This window comes from Pristiophorus japonicus, chromosome 17 (assembly GCF_044704955.1).
Source record: "Pristiophorus japonicus isolate sPriJap1 chromosome 17, sPriJap1.hap1, whole genome shotgun sequence".
Lineage (NCBI taxonomy): Eukaryota > Metazoa > Chordata > Chondrichthyes > Pristiophoridae > Pristiophorus > Pristiophorus japonicus.
The window spans coordinates 7,304,671-7,323,483 of record NC_091993.1 but is presented as its reverse complement, the minus strand read 5'-3'; the positions used below and the strand labels follow the sequence as shown (position 1 = coordinate 7,323,483).

The 18,813-nt window shown below is 44.2% G+C and overlaps 1 protein-coding gene across 10 annotated transcripts in view; it reads left to right on the top strand.

Annotated features, from left to right (window-relative positions):
- mef2aa (myocyte enhancer factor 2aa) overlaps positions 1-18,813 on the top strand; it is a 247,731-nt gene that overhangs the window by 43,430 nt on the left and 185,488 nt on the right. For 8 of the 10 annotated variants that reach the window (XM_070858312.1, XM_070858314.1, XM_070858305.1 and 5 more), the window contains exon 2: positions 9,034-9,140. The exons of 1 other annotated variant lie outside the window; for it this stretch is intronic. The gene's annotated coding sequence lies outside the window, so the exon portion shown is untranslated. Of the gene's footprint in view, positions 1-8,512; positions 8,621-9,033; positions 9,141-18,813 lie in introns of those variants that run through there. One more of the 10 variants, XM_070858309.1, reaches the window with a different exon arrangement.

Below are 18,813 nucleotides of genomic sequence, written 5' to 3'. Positions count from 1 at the left end.
TTCACACACCTTTACATAACGTTGCTGAAACTTTAGTCACAAATAATTCTTCCTCAATATAGAAAGTAACACAAAGTGATTTTCCTGTTTTATAACTAGCACATTTATCACTATTTTACCTCACAAACCTATTGCACTCACCAGTTCTGATAGTGTAGAAACATAGAAACATAGAAAATAGGTGCAGGAGTAGGCCATTCGGCCCTTCTAGCCTGCACCGCCATTCAATGAGTTCATGGCTGAACATGCAACCTCAGTACCCCATTCCTGCTTTCTCGCCATACCCCTTGATTCCCCTAGTAGTAAGGACTATATCTAACTCCTTTTTGAATATATTTAGTGAATTGGCCTCAACAACTTTCTGTGGTAGAGAATTCCACAGGTTCACCACTCTCTGGGTGAAGAAGTTTCTCCTCATCTCGGTCCTAAATGGCCTACCCCTTATCCTTAGAGTGTGACCCCTGGTTCTGGACTTCCCCAACATTGGGAACATTCTTCCTGCATCTAACCTGTCTAAACCCGTCAGAATTTTAAACATTTCTATGAGATCCCCTCTCATTCTTCTGAACTCCAGTGAATACAAGCCCAGTTGATCCAATCTTTCTTGATATGTCAGTCCCGCCATCCCGAGAATCAGTCTGGTGAACCTTCGCTGCACTCTCTCTACAAGTTAGGAGACCAAAACTGTACACAATACTCCAGGTGTGGCCTCACCAAGGCCCTGTACAACTGTAGCAACACCTCCCTGCCCCTGTACTCAAATCCCCTCGCTATGAAGGCCAACATGCCATTTGCTTTCTTAACCGCCTGCTGTACCTGCATGCCAACCTTCAATGACTGATGTACCATGACACCCAGGTCTCGTTGCACCTCCCCTTTTCCTAATCTGTCACCATTCAGATAATAGTCTGTCTCTTTGTTTTTACCACCAAAGTGGATAACCTCGCATTTATCCACATTATACTTCATCTGCCATGCATTTGCCCACTCACCTAACCTATCCAAGTCACTCTGCAGCCTCATAGCATCCGTGTACATGATTTCAGCACAAAAACTCTGTTTGCAAAACTAGTTAAATGTTTCATTGTTAGTGTTTTATAATTGACGCATTTCTGCCGTTACATCTTGTTTACATGCCTTTGTTTTGAATAAATAAAATAGCAATGCTAAAATTATAGTTTAAACCTGTCTGAAGTGCAATTTTTGCATTCTGATCCACTATTTTAAGTGGTGAAAGGGTTAAAAGTGCAGCCTTTGGAATGCCACAATAAAACAGAACCATTTTGTCTCCTTGTGAGGATGTTTACAAACTAAAAGCTTGCAATGAATTCCTGCTTTCACTCAGGAATGAAGCTGAGTTAAGTGGGTGCATGTCAAAATATGATTCAGAATGTGTTTAATTTACCCAATCTATAAACTATTGTACTTGTAACGAATACTATATTTACGTTAATGCTGTACAGTAGAGCACATTGATGCGGGATTTAATTCAGAAATATTAATTCTGTAGGAAGCACTAAATTCAATCCCTACCAAATGAAAAAGGATCCCTGCTTAGCAATTAGCTCATTTTAAAACCACAATTTCCTCCTCTGCTCTTTTTAATTATTTCTGAAGCACTGAACAATTTACCCATTATGTGACTCTGGTAGCCTCACTCTAGGTGCCAAGACTAGTATCAAAAATGTAGAGGAGCCAAAAACAACAAAAATGTGCATGTTCTGGTCTAATACATTCTTTTTGGGACTCATTAGCCTTGAGAACAATTTTGTATCCTGACAGGTACAGGTGACATATGAAGAGTTAATCTCTCTTTGTAAAGAATGGACCGTGACTTTGAAAAGTAGCCCAATTACAACCTGTCCATGAGGTATTTATGAATATTTAGTTTTGTAGCTCCAATATGAAAAAGAAAAATCAGCAAATATGTACTTGCCTGCTACAACAAGGCAGTATCTGAATTCAAGGTTCACAAAGTACAACATCAGAGCTGTTAGCAAGCATCTGAAGCCAGGAAGTAGTGCCAAAGGACAAATTTAAATGAGTGAAAAATGTAAAACATGTATTCGGAAGAGCTTCTTTACACAAAGAGTGATGTGTTTGGAATAATCTGCAGGGCAGGCTGTAGTGGAAAAAGCACTGGGGGCATTTAAAATGCAGCTGGATCCTATAATGGATGAGTTGAGCTTCAGTGGGCCAAAGGACCTTTTCTCACCCTAACTTATGAATCACAGAGTGGGTTACAGTCTTGGGTTACAATCACTGTGATCCAATATACTGGGATTCATACATAGCTATATTGCTTTTAGTTTGTGCGCACTGGTTGGTAGCATGGCGAACATCAAAGAGCAGAACACTTCACGTGACAATATCCACCTTGAAGGATGAATAATTGTTGTTCAGCATTCTTGTTTATTGAGTGCTAACCAATGGTTGTTTCCCAGTAAATAAACGTAAATCCGCAATATGGAAATAAATGTTAATCTTATTGCTTCAAATCTGTCCACTAAATGAAAACATACATTTTAATCAGACATTTTTTTTCCATGCAGAGGATAAAACAAATTGAATGAATAGGCTCACTGTATAGAACATAGCTGTTTCACCTCACCCTAAGTATCAGAATATCCAACTATCTTAATTGTATGGACAACTGCACTGACAGCATGGCTTTGACAGTAACTTGCCCCTGAATGAAGCCTTACTATACGCTCCACCACCTACCCCACCCAAACAGCCATTGTGGTGACGTGACTAAATCACACTTTGGTTTCTTCTCTGACTCCTCTGGCACCTTCTCCCCATCCGAATACCTCACCTTATCCCCAGCATACCCCGTGCCCCAGCCGCGATTCTCTAGTTTCTCACCTATCTCCCCTCATGCCCTCTCAGAGTTCATCTCGCCTATGAGACCCACCTCCTGCTCGCTTGACCCCCAATCCTTTGACAAGGTCCCACACAAGAGATTGGTGTGCAAAATCAAAGCACATGGTATTGGGGCTAATGTACTGACGTGGATAGAGAACTGGTTGGCAGACAGGAAGCAGAGAGTCGGGATAAACGGGTCCTTTTCAGAATGGCAGGCAGTGACTAGTGGAGTGCCGCAGGGCTCAGTGCTGGGACCCCAGCTCTTTACAATATACATTAACGATTTAGATGAAGGAATTGAGTGTAACATCTCCAAGTTTGCAGATAACACTAAACTGGATGGCGGTGTGAGCTGTGAGGAGGACGCCAAGAGGCTGCAGGGTGAATTGGACAGATTAGGTGAGTGGGCAAATGCATGGCAGATGCAGTATAATGTGGATAAATGTGAGGTTATCCATTTTGGGGGCAAAAACACGAAGGCAGAATATTATCTGAATGGCGGCAGATTAGGAAAAGAGGAGGTGCAACGAGACCTGGGTGCATGGTTCATCAGTCATTGAAAGTTGGCATACAGGTACAGCAGGCGGTGAAGAAGGCAAGTGGTATGTTGGCCTTCATAGCTAGGGGATTTGAGTATAGTAGCAGGGAGGTCTTACTGCAGTTGTACAGGGCCTTGGTGAGGCCTCACCTGGAATATTGTGTTCAGTTTTGGTCTCCTAGTCTGAAGAAGGACATTCTTGCTATTGAGGGAGCGCAACGAAGGTTCACCAGACTGATTCCAGGGATGGCTGGACTGACATATGAGGAGAGACTGGATCAACTGGGCCTTTATTCACTGGAGTTTAGAAGGATGAGAGCGGATCTCATAGAAACATATAAGATTCTGACGGGACTGGACAGGTTAGATGCGGGAAGAATGTTCCCGATATTGGTGAAGTCCAGAACCAGGGGATATAGTCTTAGGATAAGGGGTAGGTCATTTAGGGCTGAGATGAAGACAATCTGTGGAATTCCCTGCCGCAGAGAGTTGTTGATGCCAGTTCGTTGGCTTTATTCAAGAGGGCGTTAGATATGGCCCTTACGGCTAAAGAGATCAAGAGGTATGGAGAGAAAGCAGGAAAGGGGTACTGAGGGAATGATCAGCCATGATCTTATTGAATGGCGGTGCAGGCTCAAAGGGCCGAATGGCCTACTCCTGCACCTTTTTTCCTATGTTTCTATGTAATCCACCTGAACTGTTGACCACCCAACTTCCCTTCCTGGCTCCCACGCTAGCTGACATTGTAACGGTTCCCTCTCCTCAGGTGCCTTCCTCCTTCCTTTCAAAGCAGCCATTAAAACCCCTACCCTCAAGTACCCACTCTTGATCCCCTCTGTCCTTGCAGACAATCCACCTTAAACCTGTTTACTCTCCAAAGTCCTTGAACATTTGGCGCCTCTCAAATCTGAGTACATCTTTCCCACAATTCAATGTTTGCGTCGCTGCAATCAGGTTTCCATCACTGGGACAACATTACAATGGCACAACCAGCCCAACGTCAGGCTGCTTGTCCAACATCCAACCTTGGGTGAGCTGCAATTTTCTCCAGTTTAAGGTTGGGAAGACCAAAAACATCACCTTCAGCACTCTATAACCTTGTCACTTATTCCAACCCTTCCCAGCCATTGTCTCAGGTTGAACCAAACCATTTGTACTTTCAGTGTCCTATTTGAGCCAGAGCTAAGGTTCCAACCTCATAACATCAAAGACTGCCCTCTTCCATTTCCCTAACATAGCCCGCATCCGCCCGTTTATGCTGAAACTCCAATTAATGGCTCTATCACTTCCAGACTCAACGATTCCATTGCTTTCCTTGGCTGGACTCACATCATCCATATTCTGCAAACTTCAGCTCATCAAAAACATTGCTACCTGTATCCTATCTGGCACCTAGCCCTGCTCACCATCACGCTTCTCCTTGCTGACCTACATTGCTTCCTGGTCCTCCAATTTGAAGTTCTGATCCTCATGGTTAAAACTCCTTCCCTTACTCTAGCTTCCTTCAGCCCTACCCTCTCCCCCTCCAGAACTCTTATCATCGCAGTGAGCGGCGACCCCTCACTGCCCCGCTGGGCAATTTCTCCCGTGGGTCACGAGGCTGGTGCAAGCGGATGTCAACGCCAGCTTTTCAGGTCGCGAAGCTGGCCGACATCTCCTCTTGGGGTGGTACTTAAAGGGGAGGGCGCCAGCACCCTGCCATCGTTACTGGTTTGCCGATTCTCGGGTCGGCTCCAGTATGTTGGCCCTCGTGTGGTGTGGGCCGCAACTGTGCAGCCTGGCACTCCGTTTTGGATGCTGGCTGCAGGCCCGGTCGGCCTAGTGGAGGCCATCAGAGGCCTTACAAAGGGGGGGGGGGGGCGTTGAGGTGCGTCAGTATGTGGATACTTCACTCCCCACCCCAGTAGCGCCCCGGGAACCGCCCCTAAAGGAGGTGGAGTGCGCGACATTGTATTCCTCTACCTTTGAGGAGAGGCAAGTCTAATTCAGCGATGGGGGTGGGACTTTTGCATCAGGCGCAGAAAGTCCCGGCCCCAGCTGGTTACTGCCCCTAACTTGGGGCACAGGGCAATTCCCCCTCCCTCTCTTTATCTTGGAATCCGATTAGGTCTCTGTGAACTGCCTTGGGAATTTTTTCTATATTAAAGGCACCATATAAATGCAAGCTCTCATTTTAAACAAATGGGTACCGTGTGTGCCGTAAAGGTCCACTACGGGGTTCAACAGACATGATCTTTACGGCGCGACAACTGTACAAAAGATGCAGGGAACAGCACCAACTCTTGTACATGGCCGCCTTTGACCTTACAAAGGCCTGTGACACTGTCAACCACGAGGGGCTAGGGAGCATCCTCCTTCGTTTTGGCTGCCCCCAAAAGTTTGTCGCCATCCACCACCTGCTCCACGACGACAACCAGATCCATCACAGACCCAATCCATGTCCGGACCGGGGTCAAGCGGGGCTGCGTCATCGCGCCAACCCTCCTCTCGATCTTCCTCGCTGCAATGCTCCACCTCACACTTAACAAGCTCCCCGCTGGAGTGGAACTAAACTACAGAATCAGTGGGAACCTGTTCAACCTTCGTCGTCTCCAGGCCAGGTCCAAAACCGTCCCAACCTCTGTCGTCGAACTACAGTACGCGGACGACGCTTGCTTCTGTGCACATTCAGAGAATGAACTCCAAGTCATAATCAACATCTTCACTGAGGCGTACGAAACCATGGGCCTTACACTAAACATCCGGAAGGCAAAGGTCCTCCACCAACCTGACCCCGCCACACAGCACTGCCCCCCCAGTCCACGGCACGGTCCTGGGCAACAAGGACCACTTTCCATACCTCAGGAGCTTATTATCAGCAAGGGCAGACATCAATGACGAGGTCCAACACCGCCTCCAGTGCGCCAGCACAGCCTTCGACCGCCTGAGGAAGAGAGTGTTCGAAGATCAGGCCCTCAAATCTGGCACCAAGCTCATGGTCCTCAGGTCTGCAGTGATACCCTCCCTCCTGTATGGCTCAGAGACATGAACCATGTACAGTAGACATCTCAAGTCACTGGAGAAATACCACCGATGTCTCCGCAAGATTTTGCAAATCCCCTGGGAGCACAAACGCACCAACGTTAGCGTCCTCGATCAGGCCAACATTCCCAGCATCGAAGCATTGACCACAGTCGACCAGCTCCGTTGGGCAGGCCACATTGTTCGCATACCCGACACAAGCCTCCCAAAGCAAGCGCTCTACTCAGAACTCCTACACGGCAAGTGAGCCTCAGGTGGGCGGAGGAAACGTTTCAAGGACACCCTCAAAGCCTCCTTGATAAAATACAACATACCCACCGACACCTTAGGGCAGTCCTTGGCCAGGGATTCTAAGTGGAGGAAGAGCATCTGGGAGGGCGCAGAGCACCTTGAATCTCGTCGCCGAGAGCATGCAGAAAACAAGCGCAGGCAGCAGAAGGAGCATGTGGCAAACCAGACTCCCCACCCACCCTTTCCCTCAACGACTGTCTGTACCACCGATGACAGAGACTGTAATTCCCGTATTGGACTGTTCAGTCACTTTTGTGTCGGGCATGCGAACAATGTGGCCCGCCCAACGGAGCTGGTCGACTGTGGTCAGTGCTTCGATGCTGGGAATGTTGGCCTGATCGAGGACGCTAACGTCGGTGCGTCTGTGCTCCCAGGGGATTTGCAGAATCTTGCGGAGACATCGGTGGTATTTCTCCAGCGACTTGAGATGTCTACTGTACATGGTTCCGGTCTCTGAGCCATACAGGAGGGAGGGTATCACTGCAGCCCTGAGGACCATGAGCTTGGTGCCAGATTTGAGGGCCTGATCTTTTAGAGTGGAGGCAAGTCTTCCTCGATTTTGAGGGACTGCCTATGATGATGAAAGGTTGGAGAAATCCAAATATGTAGATCGGTTACACTTTATACGTGCAGCCTCACTTAACTTGGACTCAATAAGCTGAGGTTAACAAAAACAAGTTGTTCAGTGTTCCAATTTTTTTTAAAGTTCTGTGCAGCCAAATGGGTTTGCAGTGCGTCCCTTTGAACTCATAAAAATAGTTTTGCTGGTAATGAGCTAAGGTTGCCTCAGGTTTAAGTCTTTACCCCCCTACTGGATCAGGGGAGGAGGGAAAGAGTTGGTTTGATTCTGAGAAGCATTTACACCAATTGGAGCCAACAAAAAAGTTTTCCAGGTGCAGGAGGCTGGCACAAAAGCAGAGCTGGCTTGACATCCGGCCTCACGAGTGAGATGTCAGGTTAGACTGGCTGGGTTTCGTGTTTGTGTTTGAAGCTAAGCCTTGGCTCGCATTGGGGCCAGGCTCTGTGAGCCTATAAAGGGAAAGTTTAGCCCAAGCTGCCACCCGGCTCCCGCAGCCAAGGATAGCTCCACACCCCACCCTCTTCCTCAACAACCGGCTCCAGCGCTGCCCCCACAAACCCCTCGCTCATTGGCCAACTCCGCCCACCCCGCCCCCCCGGAGCCCGCCCCCTTGGCACGCTAACCGGGCCAGCTCGCCCTCTGATTGGCCCACCCGTCTGTCAGTCAAGCGGCCAACGCAGGTCCGGCCGGTCCCGGGCTCCGCATGACGTCAATGGCAGGTGGGGAGAATTTAGCCGCCAGCGGGACACCTTTCCACCGGAAAGCCGCCCAAAGCGACGCGTCGACAAACCCCAGCCTCGAATTGCCCCGCGTGGGGGTGGGGGCCCTCCTCCACCCCCCCCCCCCGGGTCTCCAAAGCCGCGCCGCTTGTCCGGGCCCGCTGGAGATAGAAGGGAGCGGGCGGCCCGTGCTGTAAATTCCCCTCAGGTCCGCCTCGCATTTGACGTCAGAGCGGGGCCGGAGCCGTGTGTCGCTCCGCGCGGCGGGTGCTGCGCCTTTTTGGAGGAGGAGGGGGGGAGAGAGAGAGAGAGAGAGAGAGAAAGTAGGCCGCGGCTTGGGAAGCGGAGAAGCGGCTCCGCGGGGTGGGGGGGCGGCTGGAGCCGGGTGCAAGCGGGAGGGTGGAGGTCGGGCTTTTAAACCCCAAGCAAACCCGGGGAGGGCTGGGGACCGGGACTTGGCATTTCCTGTATTGGCGGAGGGATACGCCGAGCTGGTGCTGTGGGCGAAGGGGCAGGCCTGTCTGTGGGAGACTAAAAATAGCAACATTGTATCTTTTTTTATACAATTATTCATTTCGCGGCTGATACAGTATCCTCTGAGTGGTGAGTAAAAATAGCTACATTTCTGCTTCCCCTCGCCACCGAATGTAGCTGCTTGGCAGGGAAATCTGAGCATGTTTGCACTGAGGAGATTTGCCTTTCCCAGCCCCACACCAATGACAGCAACAGCAACATTAGAGCTTCAGGGGGGCTGCCTGCACACACCGCACTGAGAATCATTCCTCACCGCCTTCAGCTACTAAAAACAAAATATTTCTAAAATATATATTGTACTGGCAGAGGCAAAAAACCAATTTTTTTTTTTTGCTCTTATTCTTTGAGGCGATGTTACAGTGGGGATGAGTCGCTGCTCTCTCTCTCTCTCTCTCTCTATTAACCCGGAAATATTCTGGCATGTTTGTCTATATATATATTTTTTTCTCTCTCCTCTCTCTCTTTCTGCCCTCCTCTTGAAGGATTTTTCTGACTGTTGAGGACAGTGAAGGGTTGCAAGTGTGCGGATATTCGCGATTTTGAAAGTTTGGAGCTGTCAAAACAGCCAGAGGATTTTAGCCAGCGTCTGGTAAGTTGAGCCAAGCTGCATTTTTTTATTGACTGCCTTGAAATGCTTGTTTGTTGTGGGGAGAGGGAGGGAGAGAGGGGGGGGGGGGAATGTTTGTCTTGTCCAAACGTGCACGTTTGATTTATTGGTTCCAGTGTTGTGTAATTGTGGAGACGTGAATGTGCTCTTTCACATGCCCAATCCACACGTAGATCAGTAAATTAGTAGAATCGCTCCACACTCAGCCCTTTGGCTGTCCTGTATTCTTCAGGGGGCCGTGAAATTGCCCTGTTATGAAGTAATCCATCTCGTTTCCAAAACATTCAGTTGCGTGTGCAGGTCGGGCGCTCTGGTCGAGGGCATTAATACAGCTAATATTGAAACTGCAGCCTCTTAAATCCGCACATCGCGTTATTGTTCAGTGTGGAATTGAACAGGAAGATGAAAGTTCGATTGAACTTGATAGTTTGACAGTTCAGCTAAATCATCACAGAGCACAGAATTTAATTTTATTCCAAAGGGTTTATAAACAATCGTGAATATGAAGTTTGTTTTGTCAAGTAGTATTTCAAAGAAAAAAAAGAAAGACTTGCATTTACATAGCGTCTTTCACGACCACCGGACAATGAAGTACTTTGGGTGTAGTCACTGTTGTAATGTGGGAAACGCAGCAGCCAATTTGAGCACAGCAAGCTCCCACAAACAGCAGTGTGATAATGACCAGATAATCTGTTTTTGTTATGTTGATTGCGGGATAAATATTGGCCAGGGCACCGGAGATAACGTTCCTGCTCTTCTTCGAAATATTGTCATGGGATCTTTTACACTCACCTAAGAGAGCAGACGGGGCCTCTGTTTAATGTCTCATCCCAAAGACAGCACCTCCGACAGTGTAGCACTCCCTCAGCACTGCATTGGAATGTCAGCCTAGATTTATCTGCTCAAGTTCCTAGCATGAGACTTGAACCACAGCAGGCGAGTGTGCTACCAATTGAGCCACAGTTGACGCCTACCTTTTCAGTATATTCAGAACAGATTAATCCCTCAGAAAGCCTATGTTATAAATTTAATAGTGTTTGTTTTGCATGATATTTGCTATTGCTGCACACCACATTTCTGTAATCCTTGTTTGGAGTTTAGGATTGTTGACATAAGTTGCTTTCCAGCTTTCAGAGCAGCTTGAGATGAAATATTAACTGCTCTTTGCAAAATTGGGCTGCTGAAAGATTGTTTTGCATTCTTGATGGATGGTCTCCTGGTATCACTTGTTAAAGTTCAAATCTGTTACTTGATGTACCACCTATTTGTTTTATTTGTTATGTACTACAATATTGTGAACTTAATGATCAAAGTTAGTAAGATAGCTTGTTGATGAGCAGTAAAGTAAGTTCATTTTTTGGCCATAGCTTTATCCAATGAAATGGGATAAAAGGGGCATTAAGTTACCTGATTTTGCAGTGGAATAATCTACGGCTCGAATTGTCTAATGTTCTTGTGTTTGTCTGGCTCTGTGCTAATATTGTCAGTTTTTAAAATGCATAGAGCATACTGAATTCTGGCTCATTCTAACCTATTGTAAAAAGCATTGTAATGAAAGGTTCCAACGCAAAATTAGTTTTGATTGTATTAATAAGTTAGCTATACAAAGGTGCAGCATACAAAATTCCAATTTATATGTTGTATGGTTTATTCTAGACTGCAAAATGCAGACAGAATCTTCAAATTCTCTACGCAGTCCTGAATAAATGCAAAATGTGGTTTGCTTAGTTTTATTTACAATAAGGTTCAGATTTGAAAATCAACATAAAATAAACCCAGATTTATGTTTTTGATATGGGAAGTAACTAGTGAGTTCCAGCCTTGTGTAGATCAATGGAAGGATTGTATAAACATAAGGGTTTGATCAATGTTACCGTGGTATAATAATGTGCACATGTATCTAGTCCTGCATCAAGTATTTGGGATGTAATGGTTCCCTACTCATGAGAGATAAAAGGTTAGCATTCTTCGACCATTAAATACAGGAAAATTATTTTTTGAGATATGCTAGAAACTATTGGAGAATAATCACGATACACTAAGAAGTCGATGTCGATTATCAGAATAGCATATTGTGCCTACGGCCCACAACTGAATCTTCTGGTACATAGACTCCATACAACCCAAATGTCAGAGCTAGGAACTTCTGCAGTAGTGTAAATTATCTTCTTTGAGTGTTATATTAAGGAACCAACTATGGGTAATGTTCTCTTTTTTTTTAAGTAGAGTTTTCTTTTGTACACTAACATTTTTAAATAGTTTATAGATGGGTTTTTGAATTGCTATGGAAAATTTTCTTTTTGGAGTTTTCTTAGCTGTATACTAGTGTTCAATTCAGTGTACCCCATACATTTGCATAACACATTCCTGATTTTTTTTTTTTGCACACTGAACTTTTTTTTTAATCAATAACAAAGTTGTAGATTGGGTTGTGAAGTGTTTTGGGATGTCCTGAGGATGTGACCGATTAATGCAAATCCTTTCCTTATTTACACACTAGTGTATTCAGTTGTGAAAAATTGAACATGAAAGTATTTTGGAAAACAATTGCAAAATGCTTTCTGCTAATTGGCAATGTTTAAGAATGAAGTTGTGTTATAAATATAATTAACAATTGTTTTTAGAAGGTTGTACAATTTTGCTGAATTGGTGCTTACACCATCTGGCTGGTGCAATTATTTTAATTAGAGTAACCATGTTCTGGCATACATAGAATCAATATAAAGGACGTGTAGCATACTGTAAATCAGTATTTGTACCTTTCAAACCAACTGATCTACAGCTCCTCATGTACCACATTAGTAGCATATACTTTACAACAATGTAACCAGCATAGGCTTGAAAAAGTTGCTATGTTTGTAACAGAGCATGTGCCTTTTCATTGCACATTTCGGCTGTAGATTTAACTTTCTGCACCTGCATCTGGTGTTTTTGAGTTGTACATTGTGGTGAGGTTTGTAGCTGTTAATTCCTGTCAGAATTCAGGCTCTTATCTACAGCACAAAAAAGATACTGACTTCTAACTGTGCTTTGTAACGCAAGGACTATTTTGGTCCTGGTTTTCTATTCTGCAGTGATAGTTGTCGCTGTGGAAGAAAACAGCTGGAAAACATTGTGAGATCAGTTCAAGTACGTATTTACTCTGTTGTTGTTCATGGGACTTTCATATGGTTAAGGACAGAATGTGAAGATTTCACTCTGCATTTCTTTAGATGAGAGTGATTGTGATTTTGTTTTGATGAACTCGATTTGTATGTACAAGTAGCAGCTAGCATCCTTTATTGCTCCTATTTTAGTCAACATAATTAAAATAGCTATTTTGTACTCCTACTTTCTATTATATCTTAATTAATATGGCAAATACTTCAGGGGTTCAAATACTAGAAATCTGAGGCTTGAAACCAGTCAGTGGGTTTGTTAAGCTGCAAGGCTGATAGATTAAATCTTTGAGATTTCTGTGTAATGTGATCAGGGGCTAAAACATAATATGAAGTGAGGAAGCCTTTGCACCCGATCACAGACTGTCTGTCTGTTCTGGTGGAGCCTGACTCCAGCCAGGACCTTTACTACCCGCTGTTGTGGCAAGATAGCTTTGGGACAAGTGGAGGGAAAGGTCAGGGGTTAAGAGTCAAATCAAAAGGAGAAAGAATCAAAACAATGCTTTTTAAAAAAAGCAAGCATAAACTGCAACTGAAGTGGAATGAAGTGTTGGGAGGAAACAGGAAAGAGAAAAAGCAATTAAAGAACAACTACCAAAAATTAACCCAAGGATAAAGAGGGTTACGGCGGGCAATGAAATTAGGATTTTCCTGTTTGTTTTACTTAAGTGCGTGTAAATTGAAAATAATTCCAAAGAATATGGACTTTGGATTTTTCCATCAATGGTATTGGGGAAATGTGTGCATCCTGTGGTAATCCTAGAAATGCTAGGCCAATTCTTTCCAGTCCTGATATAATGCATTCTCCCTGCCTGTCCAACGATTGCTCAGTTACTGCAGAGCTTAAAATGAACATTTGTAGAGCAGTATGGGATTATCACTTGGCTCATTTTTGCTTATTTGTATCAATATGCTGTGGGGTGGGGAGAGATTCCCACTGGAGCCAATATACTCTGTTATTGTACCGATACAGTTCACGTGGGATGCTTTTCACTTCATATTCTCACATTGTTGCACCATTACTAGCGACAGACTGCAATCAAATAGTGTTATATAGTTTAAAACACCCTCTTTTGACACAACCCAAAATTGGAAGAACAAAATCTGCGATTATTGTGCTTGGTGTGTTTTTTAATAGCTCAAGTAGACACAAGTACAAAAACTTGGCATATCCACCTTCATGCTGTACTGAAAACTAAGTGACAGCATTCCAAAAAGTCTGACAATGTTGTGCCGGTGTGCTAAACAGACCCACACACTAGGCTACTGTAGTTCACATTCTTGAGGGAACGAATATTTTTTGCTGAAGCTTATTTAACCAGTCAAACTAAGTAGCCTATTAATCAGTGATTTAGGACCCAGTGATCAGGAAGTTAGGACCAGTACTCTCCAGTCAGAACTGACTTAAATAATTTTTGTGGTGTGGATTATTTTATAGCTACACAATAAAGTACACACAAGAGCTGCAATTCTCTACTGCAAACAAAAACTGAATCCTCATATAAATTTTTAAATTACAAGAGATGGAAATTTCTGAATCCCTGCGCCCATGCGGGTGGCTGAATGAAAAATCACGGGCACAAGGCCTCCCCCCGATTTTGTGTCACTTGATATTAACAGACGGACAATCTCGGGCAATGCACCTTTTGTTTTTCTGATGAGTGACCAGCTTGTGGGTCCCACCAGTGGCGCAACACCTCGTCAAATGACACCATGTCCACTTGATTTCATCTGATCTTCTTGCCAAATTCGGAAGGAGACTGAATTCAGAATAACATATGTTTTCTAGGCTTCCCCAATGCGCAGTATGTAAAACCATTGTGGTACGGAACTGAGCAGTACAACCAAGATATTTTCAAGAGTGGATCACCAGTCTACACTTGATTTAATCACAGCCAAGGTACAGTGGAGGTGCTACAATTGGCCTTAACACCCTGGTTTAGGTTTCCCACTTCTGACAGTGATAGCTGTTTTAAAAAATGTCAAAGTTTAGACATTGGGTGTGATGGCCAGGGTTTTCCGCTTGTGTGCTCACAACCCATGATATTACCCATGAGCATAGAAGTGGAAAGCCCCAGCTAATCTGCTCTGTGCACAATGCTGTCTATAGATGAATATGCTCCTGACTAGCCATTGAGGTATACATATGAAGAATAGCAACATCGGTGATGGAACTGTAGACTGCCAGCACTTAAGGTACCAGAGACCATTATGAAACACTGCATCAGGGGAAGGAATGGAGTTATGTTTGAAATAAAATGTTCTTCTGAAAACCATCACAATAATGGAATGATTCCATCAACCAGTCACTAAATAAATAAGATGATTATACAAATATCTGTATTGTACAGCCTACTTAGAAAGAAAGAACTTGCATTTATATAGCCCCTTTCATGACCGCAGGATGTTCCAAAGCACTTTCTAGTCAATGACGTACTTTTGAAGTGTAGACGCTGCCGTAATGCAGCAGCTAATTTGCGCACAGCAAGCTTCCACAAACAGCAATATGGTAATGACCAGATAATTTGTTTTAGTGATGTTGATTGAGGGATAAATATTGGCCAGGACACTGGGGATAACTCCCCTGCTCTTCCTCCAAATAGTGGCAAGGGATTTTTTGCATCCACCCGAGAGGGCAGACAGGATCACAGTTTAATGTCTCCTCCGAAAGACGGCACCTCCAACAGTGCAGTACTGCACTAGAATGTCGGCCTAGACCTTTATGCTTAAGTTTCTGGAATGGGACTTGAACTTACAATCTTATGACTCGGAAGCAAGAGTGCTACCCACTGGGAAAGCTTCTTGCCAATGAAGCCATTCTTGAAAGTTGAACTGTTGCAATTTCATTTTGTTTGTTCTTTCCATTTGTCAATTTTCAACACTTTCTCTTTAGCAGTGAGTGTTGATGATGTAATTTGTGTAGTAGCTCGAAGCAGTTTCTGGGGCTGACCATTAGTAGAGAGAGGCATAAATATCGGCTGATTCAGTGCTAACTCCATACGCTGCTCTCTGCTAAATCTAACATAACCACTCCACCCCGCCCCGCCCCCGATGGAATGAAATGGAACATGACGATATGATTACCATTTAATTTTTGTTCTTGTAAAGTAGGTGCTGGTACATTAAAGAAAAGGAACATGTCACATTTCCATATATCTGCATTCCAGACTAAACTACTCGGCTCCCATCAGGATCTTTATTGCATTATTTTTTGCACGCAAACTCCGATTCCTGATTTTCCTCCTGTGGCACCCAGAAGATTGTGGGTTCAGACTCCATTCCAGAATATAAGCACACCACCTCGGCTGACGCGTCCGTGTAGCCTCCTGTTCAGATAAAAGATCCCATGGCACTATTTGAAGAGCAAGTTTTCCTGGTGTCTTGGCCAACATTGCTCAAACGCTAACACCACCAAAAAACACCAGCTCAATTTCTGTTTGAGGCAGCTTGCTGTGTGTTTTTGGCTGCTGCTTTGGCCTACATAACAATGGTGACTGTAATTCATTGGCTATGAAATGCTGAGATATTCTGACCATTCAAATGCAAATGTTTTCTTTCTGTACCTGCTTACAAGCCTCTGCCAATGGTCCTCTGTTACTGCAAAGAGGGACGTCATCAAGGTCCAGGTCGGTGATTGGAGCGTGGGCAGGTACAGCAGGAGTGGTGAGAGAATGTAGAGGGATATGAATGGGACCCGGGAAAGGCGTGAGTTTGGGGCCCAGAAGAGGCGAGGGACCAGGGGCAGCGCGGGCCAGCCACATTGCGATATGTGCGCGCACTGGGTCCGTGCAGCAGCGCTTGTCTCCAGTCGTCTTGGGTAATCCTTGCCACTGGACCAAGACCTAGTTCTGTCAAGCCTGTGTGGTGGCTGGTGTGCAATGGCCACCTCACGTAAAAAAAATCCACGCACAGGCATCTTCCACCTTTTCAAGATGTAGTTCAGGATTTGAAATATTAGGTCCTTCACTGAAACACCTTTTGAACTCATCCCTTTTTGGCGTGGAAGCAAGTCATCCTCGTTTCGAGGGACTGCCTATAAGATCATAAGAACATAAATAATAGGAGCAGGAGAAGGCCATACGGCCCCTTGAGCTTGCTCCACAGTTTAATACGATCATGGCTGATCCGATCATGGACTCAGGTCCACCTCCCTGCCCGCTTCCCATAAACCCTTTTCCCCTTATCACTTAAGAAACTGTCTATTTCTGTCTTAAATTTATTCAATATCCCAGCTTCCACAGCTCTCTGAGGCAGTGAATTCCACAGATCCACAACCCTCAGAGAAGAAATTTCTCCTCATCTCAGTTTTAACTTGGCGGCCCCTTATTCTAAGATTATGCCCTCTAGTTCTAGTCTCCCCCATCAGTGGAAACATCCTCTCTGCATCCACCTGGTCAAGCCCCCTCATAATCTTATACGTTTCGAGAAGATCACCTCTCATTCTTCTGAATTCCAATGAGTAAAGACCCAACCAACTTGACCTTTCCTCATAAGACAACCCCCTCATCTCCGGAATCAACCTAGTGAACCTTCTCTGAACTGTCTCCACAGCAAGTATATCCTTTCGCAAATATGGAAACCAAAACTGCATGCAGTATTGCAGGTGTGGCCTCACCAATACCCTTACAACTGTAGCAAGATTTTCCTGCTTTTATACTCCATCTCCTTTGCAATAAAGGCCAAGATTCCATTGGCCTTCCTGATCACTTGCTGTACCTGCATACTAACCTTTTGTGTTTCATGCACAAGTATCCCCAGGTCCCACTGTACTGCAGCACTTTGTAATCTTTCTCCATTTAAATAATAACCTGCTCTTTGATTTTTTTCTGCCAAAGTGCATGACCTCACACTTTCCAACATTATACTCCATCTGCCAAATTTTTGCCCACTCACTTAGCCTGTCTACATCCTTTTGCAGATTTTTTGTGTCCTCACACATTGCTTTTCCTCCCATCTTTGATGATGATGATGATGGTGTTACTGCAAAGCAGGGTATGGGAATAACCTGGGGTGGCTTAAAGTGTTAGAACCACAAGGTGAACAATTTCTCTTAAGCTTGCAGTCAACTTCGTTAGATGCACTGGGATTGGTTAGGCTACACCTTTAAATACAGAAACATCCTCGAACTTATATCGGGGCTAACAGATGGCTGGGAAGGTTGTAACACACTTGAGAGATCCAAATGATCTCATAAACCACGTGAATGAATCTGAAGTCAATTATAAACTCGCACTGAACCTTGAATATTTTACAGCCATCAACACTCAATTTTTATTTTTCGTGATATGTGCCTTTTTCGCTTTGTTCATTTAGCTGTTGAAGTTCAATATACTGCTAGGTTTTTCTTACTGCTGACGTTGTGGCTGTTGAATTTTGCTATATGATTTTGTATCATTTTGTGGGAAAAGATATGTTTTTAAAAAAAAAATGTTTTAAAAAATTGTTTTTAAGATTTGGTTGACCGAGCAAGACCTTGTGTCAGCTGGCAGGAGGAGGGTATTAGTTCAAAAAAAAATCCTCCTGCACAGAGATGTGTGGATGCGTGTGTGTGTGTATTTGTATAACTTTTTCAGTGTTATGTTGCTATCATATTGAATAGTGCTGACTTCGAAGGTGCTGGAAAGTTTGGTTGAGATTTGAATAGAGTGTTTCCACCTTATTTTATTTCATATTGTGCTTGTCCATTTAACCTTAAAAATGTAGGTTAACTCCATAAATAGTGGATAAATACCAGTCCTCTTTATCTGCAGTGACTAGAATGTGGACAAGTTATTCATATATGTACTGTATAACACAATCTGCTAAAAATTACTATACTATTGTAATTTTTCACATACTTCCCCATAAATATTTTGAAAATGATATAACATGCACTTTTTTGGAATACAGCAGAACAATACTGTATGGTAAATCAAGTGTTTTGCCAATATTTTCTGATGCAAGATACCGTCCAGAGAGTGTCTTAATGGTGACTTAAACATGCCTTCAATAGTGAAATAAAATTCCAGTGGAACAATAAAAAAAACACAAGTGCAGGGTATGTGATCAGCACCTGTTATGACTGTCATCATTCAGGGTCAGAGCCAAGGGCTTTTTTTTTATCATTGCTGTCCAAAGATCACACAGTTCTATCTGGATCTTTAATGCTCCCTTTACTGGCCTCATCTTGTGTTTTTTTTGTATGTTTACATTTTGTTGAATAAGCTGTTGAGGGCCCAAGCTCCCCCACACTACGTATGTTATGGCTGCATTCTTTCTTATCCCACCTCCAGTGGGTAGTCTTCCATACTCTGCCACCTGTGGTGACAATATGCACGCTTTCTGACATTCAGGATTCCTACAGCCCCCTAACCATAACGTTAAGTACTCTCATGCCACTTGGGAATTTGAAGAAGCAAAGGCAGGCCTCTTAAGGTATTTTAGCTGGTGATGTGTTTCAGAAGACATGTTTGACACTGTTCAGTTTGTGCACTTGCATTAAAGATTTAGGAATTAAA